Source organism: Cibotium barometz, chromosome 18, assembly GCF_041138505.1.
Source record: "Cibotium barometz isolate CiBa-2024 chromosome 18, ASM4113850v1, whole genome shotgun sequence".
In the NCBI taxonomy this organism is placed as follows: domain Eukaryota; kingdom Viridiplantae; phylum Streptophyta; class Polypodiopsida; order Cyatheales; family Cibotiaceae; genus Cibotium; species Cibotium barometz.
This window is the reverse complement of record NC_141063.1, coordinates 1,442,897-1,452,322: the sequence shown is the minus strand read 5'-3', so window position 1 is coordinate 1,452,322 and position 9,426 is coordinate 1,442,897. Positions and strand designations below refer to the sequence as shown.

Genomic DNA, 9,426 nt, shown 5'->3' with positions numbered 1-9,426 from the left:
AGATTCATTTCTTTCTTATTTTCCAAGCTTTCATGGAAAGCTTTAACTATGCTCTCTAGTGAGCTTTTCTTTCCCTTTCCCTCTCTTTTCTTTCCCTTTCTTCCCTCTTTTTGCCTTCCCCTAAACCCCTGGTCAAGAATAACAAGCCAATTTCCATGGCTGAAGCTGTAAGAATGGTGAAGGACTTCGCCAAAGCCTTCACATTAAAGTCCCACCAAAGCCAGCTCCCTCATCCTTCAAGAGATTCCAAACACTGGGAAGTTTTTCCAACCTTCCGCCTCTAAAGAGACACCAAGGTCCCAACCAGAATCTGGAGTCATGAAGTTTTAGGAATGAAGGAAGACCTTTTCCTCGAAGCTCTTTCTCAGGAACTCTAGCTCTTTCAAGAATGCAAAGGGAAGAGCTTCAAAGTGAGAACAGGTGCTTTGGATGTCAGGGGTTTGGGCACCAGCTCAAGGATTACCCATCTCCTTCTGTAGGCCAAGGAAGCCAGGGTCCTAGAGTTCAGAGACAGACTCCTTTGTATCAGTCCACAATCAGGGTCCCCCGCGCCAAAATCAAGGCAACCCCAGAAGAGTGCTAGCTCAGCCTGCAACCTCCATGCAAAGTAGTCTCCAAACTCCCTCCCAGAATTGGGAAAACCAAAGAGAGAGAGTTCCGCCTCAGACTGTAGCAGCTAGAGCCGTCACTATAGTTGAGGAAGTGGAGGAAAAAAAAAGATAGATCTATGTTGCAATTGAGCATCAGGGAATAATTGTCAATTTTCAGTCCTCTAGACTCCAGCAGAGTACCAAGGTAAGCAATTAAAGTTTTGATTGATTCAAGCATACTCATTCTTTTATTTCCCCCCCAGGATGTCTGCATAAGTTAGTCCTAAAAATCAGGGAAACCTATGCAAGTGGAATTGGCTAGTGAAAAGATTTTCACACACCTTGAGACAGACCTTATTCAGTTTAGTCTAGATGGGAATGTAACAGAGTGCCAGTTTAGAGTCCTACCCTTGGGAATCTATGATGGAATCCTTGGAATGTAACAGAGTGCCAGTTTAGAGTCCTACCCTTGGGAATCTATGATGGAATCCTTGGAATGGATTGGCTCCATAAGAATCAAGCTGACATTCATTGTCACAATGGAACCATCTCATTCCTTGACCTTCACGGGAATAAAGTTCAAGGAACTGGAATTTCTAGATCCCTAGTGCTGCAATTAGTCAAGGCTTCTAAATTATTAAAAGGGCTCAGAAAGAGGCAAGTTGTTCATGTTGTTAAGATGAATCCAGTAGACGTAAAATGCAAGGCTAAAAACCAGAGATCTCAGTACAGCCTATCACCTCGAAACAGATGGCCAGACTGAAAGAGTGAATCAGGTAATAGAAGATATCCTTCGGTCATGCTGGCAGGAAACCCAAGAAGTGGTTAAGCCATTTGCACCTAGTTGAATTTGCTCACAATGCTTCTTATCATCGAAGCATTGGGATGAGCCCTTTCAAAGCTCTGTATGGACAAGATTGCCTTACACCATTGACTTGGTCCAACCCATTGATTAGAGTCGAAATGTCCAAACAAATGCTTGATGACATGGACCAGCAAATGCAATCAATCCGTAAAGATATTAAGGCAGCAGCCCAAGATAGGCAAAAGCAGTATGCAGATAAAAAGAGATCAGAGAGAGAGTTTGAAGAATTAGATATGGTCTTCATTCGAGTACGACCAAAAAGAAGTTCCTTATCTTTAGGGAAGTATAAGAAGCTCACTCCTAGATACTGTGGACCGTATGCTGTTATAAAGAAAGTAAGTAATCTAGCTTATAAACTTCTTCTGCCTCCCCATCTCAAGGTACATAATGTATTCCATGTCAGTGTACTTCTTCTGCCTCCCCATCTCAAGGTACATAATGTATTCCATGTCAGTGTACTTAAGAAATATGTACCCAGCCCGGTCACGTGCTTGATGATGAACAATTGATTTCTCTGACTCAAGGCTAGATGGTACTCTAGCCTGAAGAAATCCTTGACGTTCAGGAGAAGGTTCTCAGGAGCAAAGTCCTCAGAGAGTTTTTAGTCAAGTGGAAGTTTTTAGTTTGCTTCAGGACTCCTTCAGTTTTGGGTGGCGGCTCCTGCCACCACTTGTTCGAAGGTCAGGGCTTCCAAGTCGTACGAGGCTATTGTATTCTCGAGTTTTTCCCTTAGTTCTCTCACAAACCACTGGCTCGGTGTGTTGGTTGGGCTGGTCTAGGTACATCAACATTGCTCTGAATTCAATCACAGTCTTCTGTTGGCCTCTTTTTTTGTGTCATCCTCTGCATCTTTTCTAGTATCTCCGTTATGGTCTTATCTTTATTGAATATTTTTAGGAAAGCCTTCTTCAAACTCTTCAAATGTCTAGAAATGTTCCAGACCGTACTGGGCATACCAGCTAGTGGCTTTGCCACCTAATGTTGTGGCAAAATATTCTGTCTTTTTTCCCAATGGAGCTATGTTTGCTTGGAACGTGGTTTCAAAAGCAAAGATGTGAGCATCTGGATCCTCCTCACTCTCGCCTTTGAATTTTGGGTATTTGAGAGACATCCTGCTCCCAGCTGCCAATTCTTCCCCTCCTTGAGCTTCCAGTTGTTATAGCTCACCCTAACCCTCCTTGAAACATATCCAACAAGAGATTACCTGGTGAACCGCAACTATCGTGATGAGGATCTTTCCAATGGCCGAGCTTGTAACCCTTAATGTCTCCAAGCTCTACAGCTCCTTGAGAAGCAATACCACCACACCTCCCCGCACGAGCGTTGTCACACCACCGCGTTGCACTACGAGTAATCATCCCTCTTCTCACCTCACGTCACTCACACACACTCACTAGCATGCATTAGGGAGAGAGATTAGCAAGAGAAAGAGTCAATTACACAATGGGAGAGTATGTTATATTATGAGAGATATTCACTTATATACATGGCCATAAGTGTTCACACTCACTTAAACTGTGGCTAGTCGGTCACTTTAGGCTCATAAGAGGCCTAATGCTATTATAATGACTACTCTCATAATATATCCATGAAGTACATCACTTAGGACTTCATCCTAACTTGCTACCACACACTCTTGAAGTGGGATTTGCCATAAATACTTTGTCATACCATTACGGGTGCCCGTCCAAGTTGTAGATTTGGACACCATTGCTTCATATCTTGAATGTATGACCCTTTGGTGTATCTTTTGTGACTCCTTGATGTAAGATAATGGCGGTAGATCTTGTTAACCCTAGAATTGGGTTAACACCAGCCTCCTGTTTGGACGATCTTCTTCCTGATTCCTCAATGGTTCCAGAATTAGTCTTTCTTGCTATTGTGGATTCCTGATCTTGCTTATATCAATCCAAAACAAGAATGATACAATCGACAACCAGCCTTTGCAAGGCGTATTTATCCTTTTATAGTGCCTTCTTACAATATCTACTAGTACTATGATGATAAGATGTGTCGACCGAGTGTTTAAGGAAGCGTTGTTTCCTGCAATAAAGTAGGCGGGCCCTGATAGTTGGTGATGCTGACATGCGACTGTTTGGCTGCTCTGCGACGCTGGTAGACGTTGGCCCCGGCTCAGGCTAGCCTACGGCTAACACTTGGCACACTCGATGGGACTGATTTCCAATCCGCCGTTGACTTGAACCCATAAAATTTTCGTCTTCTAGACTGTTAGATGTCTTTCATTTGGGCGAGTTTTGACCAGAGTCGATGATGGTTCGACGCTTGTAGAGGTTGGATTCTAAATGTGTGGTAGCAGGAACATCTCGGACAAGTTGATCCAGAATGCGGAGGATGAAGAATGCCTTCCATAGGATGAATTCTGGGGATTGCTTCCTGGAACCAGACTTCCGGAAGAAAAATTCCGGGGTAGTACTAACTTCTTCCTAGGGTGCTTACCTTAAGTTCTTGAGTTCCTTGATGTGAGCGAGGGTCTCGGCAGTGTTGTGGTTGTCGGTTTTCTGTTGGTCTTTGTGTCGGGAATCATCATGGAGATTAGTGCCGGGAATCATCATGGTCTTTGTGCCGGGAATCATCATGGAGATTAGTCGATTATGTAGCTGGTTGTAGTTCTTCTGGAGAGCGATGGAGTAATCCTTCATCACACTTCCAACAACTGCAGTCTTCCCATGTTGATAGATGTCTGCGGATTTGGTGTTAGCAGGTTTTGTTGGGGTATCTCCACTTTCACTGCTTTTGCCACTTTGCTATTTTTACCACTTACTTCAGAGCGCAAGATGATGCTCTGAGGTGAGGATGGCTCTACCTCTTCTAATGCTGATCCAGCGACCCCGTGTAGGAGCACAGAGATAAGAGGTAGAGGAGTTGCCATGATCCTTGAATATGAGCCCTCGTGTTTGCATGTTCCTCCATGTTACTACTACTATTGCTATATCTCCATCTTTCAAAATGATGGCTTCTTTGCCTTGGGCTACCAAAGTAATTGTCTTTGTCAGCAGAGTTATGACTACCGTGGTGGCTATTGGCATAGCCAGGAGTGAGCTTTGAGAACCCATTCTTTGATCTCCAGTGTTGCAAAGAAGGCGGTTCTCTTTTTGGTTGTCCTCGACTTCTCCTTGAGAAGCTTGTTGAAAGGGCAAATTCTACCACTCCTAGTCCAGCATAGGTCATACGGACTATGAAAAGAAGCACTGCAGGTACTCCCATGTACAAGGCACCAACTCCTTTAAGTGATGATCGAGATTCAACAAGGCGTAAGAGGTAATCTTTTGTAGTAATTGATGTGGAGGATGATGCAAGCCATAGGCCAGAGTTTAATGTGCATATTCGAGTAGTTATTGTAGGCAGAGAAGAGTAGTGATCAAGCATGCACACCATGCTCAAACTTATCAGAATCCAAGCATGGAAGTTGGCTAGCCGAGGAGGACTATCATTATATGATGCTTGTGTTACACAGACATGGCCAATGCCCTCTTGCAAAGTGCAAAACATAATTCTAACAACCTTGGAAGCACATTGGAGTAGGGCCTAGTCTCTTGAGAAGCTTGTTGAAAGGGAAAATTCTACCACTCCTAGTCTAGCACAGGTCATACGGACTATGAAAAGAAGCACTGTAGGTACTCCCATGTACAAGGCACCAACTCCTTTAAGTGATGATCTAGATTCAACAAGGCGTAAGAGGTAATCTTTTGTAGTAATTGATGTGAAGGATGATGCAAGCCATAGGCCATGACTGTAAAGATCTTGACTGGTGGCACCAAAACATTGTCCTTCATAAAGGAAACTTCTATGAGGGCGAGGAGTGCCACTGTAGGTCGTGGCTTCTTTTCTACGGTCATGGTGACTACAGGTTGTGTAGTTAGAGACTGAAGAAGAAACTAAGAGTTGTTGGATTTTGGGAGTATGTTGTGCCTCATGAGATGTGGATGTATAGATAGGTGGTACTTCAGTTTTGGATATGGGGGTTGGGTTTTCTAAGGTTAAGAGTTTGGCTTTGGGTATGTATATGGTATTCTTCATGGCTCTATGCAGAACATGTGTAAGGTGAGAGGAAATGTAGAAGGTGGTTGCAGGCAAAGGGTTATAACTTGGGGCGAGAAGGGGTGCTGCATTCAAATAGATAGATACACCCATATTAGTGGAATTTAGGGGGGGTTTAAAAAGAGTTACCATGTAGCATTGGTGCGTAGCAATTGAAAATATTTTATTACATGTCGGTGAGCACTTGAGGTGAATCTTTCATGATTGGTTGGAAAAGGGGTGTTGTCATGATGGTGATGGATGCTTAGGTAGTGGATTGGTGGTTCTATCACCTTAATGAAGGGATTTGGTGGCATTGATGTGTGGTAGGGTTGCAAGTGATAGCCATTGACTAGCTTTTGAAAACGTTCGTTGAGTGTGCCGTCGAGAAGGAAAGTGCCGTCTCATAGAAACTATCCACTGGAGCTTCAGTTTTCTGGGATGTGGACCCATGCAAGACTGAAATAGCAAGATTGGTCTTCTTCTTTGAACATCCAAAATTTGGATTGACGGTCGACCCATTTCTTCCTTCTTTTTTGAATAACTGTGGTGACGTAGAAACTCTTGAGGCAAACTTCATCCAATGCAAGGAGCTGTGGTCCAGGATATGTTAAAGGGACTCTTCTAGGCTTGGCTTTTCTACAATAGCAATGTGGAGACTTGGCATTAGGAATTCCATTGGTATGATTGATTCAGTGCCATATACTCATGTGAAGGGGGTCATTCCGGTGGAGATCTTATAGGATATGTGGAATGCCCATAAAGTTGCATAAAGCCTTTCATCCTAGCCATTGTGATTTTGATTGACCAACTTTGTGAGGATCTTCTTGAGGATTTTGTTAGTTGATTCAGCTTGACCGTTGGCTTGCAAATAGTATACTGTGGAGCGCTTGTGAATGATGAGATGTTGGGTGACTAGTTCTTTGATGACATCATTGTGACAAAGTGTTTGCCTTGGTCACTAATCAACTTGATTGGGCATCTGAAATGAGTGATGATCATCTTGTACAAAAATTTGGCAGTTGATTGTGCCGTGTTATCCCAAAGAGCATGGGCTTCTACCCATTTGGTGCTGTAGTCTGTTGCTACTAAGATATACTTGTGATCGATGAAACGGACTGGGGGCTTAAATGGGCCAACAAAGTTGAGGCCCCATTTTTGGAATGGTTCTAGGGGAAGATATATATATATATATATATATATATATATATATGTTTGTGTGTGAATCTTAAAACTTCAAGATTTTACATGTGTTTTTAGAGACTTTGAAGATCTTGGAGTCAAAACACAGCAAAAATGTCCTATATATATATGTTTGTGTGTGAATCTTAAAACTTCAAGATTTTACATGTGTTTTTAGAGACTTTGAAGATCTTGGAGTCAAAACATAGCAAAAATGTCCTAAATTTTACACTTTTTCAAGAATTACACAGATGAATTTTGTAGGTCAACTTAGTAGGTAGTATGGGTTTGAGAGTGTTTTATTTTGAAGAATATTCTGTTAACAAAAAAAAGGGGTCCATAAGCGCCTGAGGACCAACAAAATTCTGCTAATGCATCTCATGGGGGCACTGGTGAGGCTTGCGTCCGGCAGCAGGTATGAAAGCCTGGCCTAATAGGAAACAAGCAGGTAGGAGTTTTGCAGTCTATGACTACTATTTGCATCTTCTGTGTCGGCTGGATGAACCCTAACCCTATTTTTTTTAAACAGTAGAGACCCTGTTCTGCTAAGCAGTTGACGATGTTGCTTCTCTCTCCAAGCTCAACCCACTGCGAGCTGGGCGAGGCCGTTTGACCTTAGGGAACGAAGGACCTTGGTGTCCGTCGGCTGAGGCGAGTGGGATTTGAGACCGCTCAAGAGTTTAAATTCTTACCAACTCGCCTGCGAAGCCGCGGAGAGTATACTTGTGTGTATTACTTTGGTAATAAATAAGTTAGTAAGAAATGAAAATCATAGAGAAGACTTCTACAAACAAATCAGTTATGGCTACGACAATGTACATGCAGAGCGGCCTGTAACCCAGCAGAGGAAGAGCTCTTTTCTGTTTCTTGTTCTTTTGAGTGAAGAGCGCACTTCAATCCTACGAGTGGCCTCACCATGGTTGGCTGGAGGAAGGCTAAATGAATGACAAGACCTCTACAACGCTCCTTTAAAAGTCCCCTTGGCTTTACTTCATGCTAAAGGGTGTTGTAATGTTTATATATCTGCACTCTTTGGTTCTAGTGGAGAAACGCAAGAATGGCCTTTGTCCAATGGGGGTAAGAGATGCCATTTCTATGGAGTATCAAAAACCTCACATTGAATGTCTATGGCATTGTTGAAAAAACGTGGCCGTTTCTTCACTGTGTGCCCAATTCATAGAAATAAGGTACAACTCTCTTATGTATACCTAACGCTAAGTTGAAGTTACTTATGTCATCCTTTGTGACTTCATTTTATGAGTGGTATGGTTGGCAGGATTGAGGGTTTTCGCATTCCTTGTGGACTTTCTTTTAATAGCTTTGGAGACCAAGCATAGCCAATGCTCCTATTGGATGGATTGGGGTACTTGAGAAACCTTTTGGGTGGTCCAACATGGGGCTTATGAGTATGTGCTTCAATGGGAGCGCGACATATTTGTGTATTCAACAGGTTAAGGTTGGACAACAAGCATAAGAAGGGTGCAGGCTTGAGAGGAGGTGGCCGGTTTACTCGGAAATTGAGAGGTACTGAAGACTACTTGAAGCTACTGAGCTGTTGGAAGTGCTATGGAGGTATGGAGGATCGGATTGCAGCTCTAGACAAGGACTCATAGGAGCATTTTATGTTTTGGATGGAGGACCAATCTGCTTGATTGGCCAAACAGCTGTATTGATCAGCTGCCCTTTCCGCACAGCTACTCATCCCTTCTACAGCGACTAAACCTTAACAAAAATCCATCTGCCGATACCCATCAAACTTCAGCTCTTACACCTCAGAATGGAATTCGTCAAGGAACAATTAGCCATTGAGTATGCTACAAATTAATCTCATTATTAGAATAAATATTCTATTAAGCATCTCACCAAAGCATGATTGAGTTGCTCTGATACCATTGGAAATAGTCACAATGGGTATGAGGGTTATATGCCTGACTGTAAGTTCTGTACAATGATATCTCTGTTAATGTGGGCCTGTGAATATCTAACAAACGTTAGTTAATTGGATGCTGAAGGATGAGTTGGTGATCTCACTTTCCAGCTATAGCTCCTCCCTTGGGGATCAGTGAGCATCCTCAAGTATGCTTAGGATTTACACTTGGCCTCATTTCAGCCTTTCAAAACATGACTACCAATAAGGTTTCCACCCATACAAGAATTGAAGACTTGAGGGTCTTAGGGATTCCATGAAATGAGGTTTGCTTAAATACATGCTCTTCTGCTCCTATTGTTGGTGTGAAAGTAGGTGTTAATGGCTCACCCTAATCCCCCTTTGAAACACATCCAACAAGAGATGACTTGGTGAACCGCAACTATCGTGAGGATCTTTCCAATGGCCGAGCTCGTAACCCTTGAGGTTTCCACGCTCTACATCTCCTTGAGAAGCAATTCCACCGCGCCTCCCGCCGCGAGTGTTGTCATACCACCGTGTTGCACTACGGATACTCGTCCCTCCTCTCACCTCACTTCAATTACACACTCTCACTAGCATGCATTAGGGAGAGGGATTAGCAAGATCAAGACTCTATTGCACAATGGGAGAGTATCCTTATATTATGAGAGATATTCACTTATATACATGGCCATGAGTGTTTACACTCACTAAAACTGTGGCCGGTCGGGCACTTTAGGCTCATAAGAGGCCTAATGCTATTACAATGACTACTCTCATAATATATCTATGATGTATATCACTTAGGACTTCATCCTAACTTGCTCTTGAAGTGAGAATAGCCATAAATATTCTATCACACC

General features: G+C 42.9%; 1 long non-coding RNA gene across 3 annotated transcripts; it reads left to right on the top strand.

The window, feature by feature from the left end:
- Positions 1-6,953: 6,953 nt before the first annotated feature.
- On the top strand, positions 6,954-8,485 carry LOC147628813 (uncharacterized). 3 transcript variants are annotated; one of them, XR_015267983.1, is made up of 3 exons: positions 6,954-7,090; positions 7,205-7,862; positions 7,952-8,485. It is a non-coding gene; the product is annotated as an uncharacterized LOC147628813 (long non-coding RNA). The 3 variants fall into 3 exon arrangements; XR_015267982.1 differs by having other exon boundaries at positions 6,954-7,123; positions 7,208-7,862; positions 7,952-8,476; XR_015267981.1 differs by having other exon boundaries at positions 6,955-7,090; positions 7,208-7,862.
- Positions 8,486-9,426: the final 941 nt, after the last annotated feature.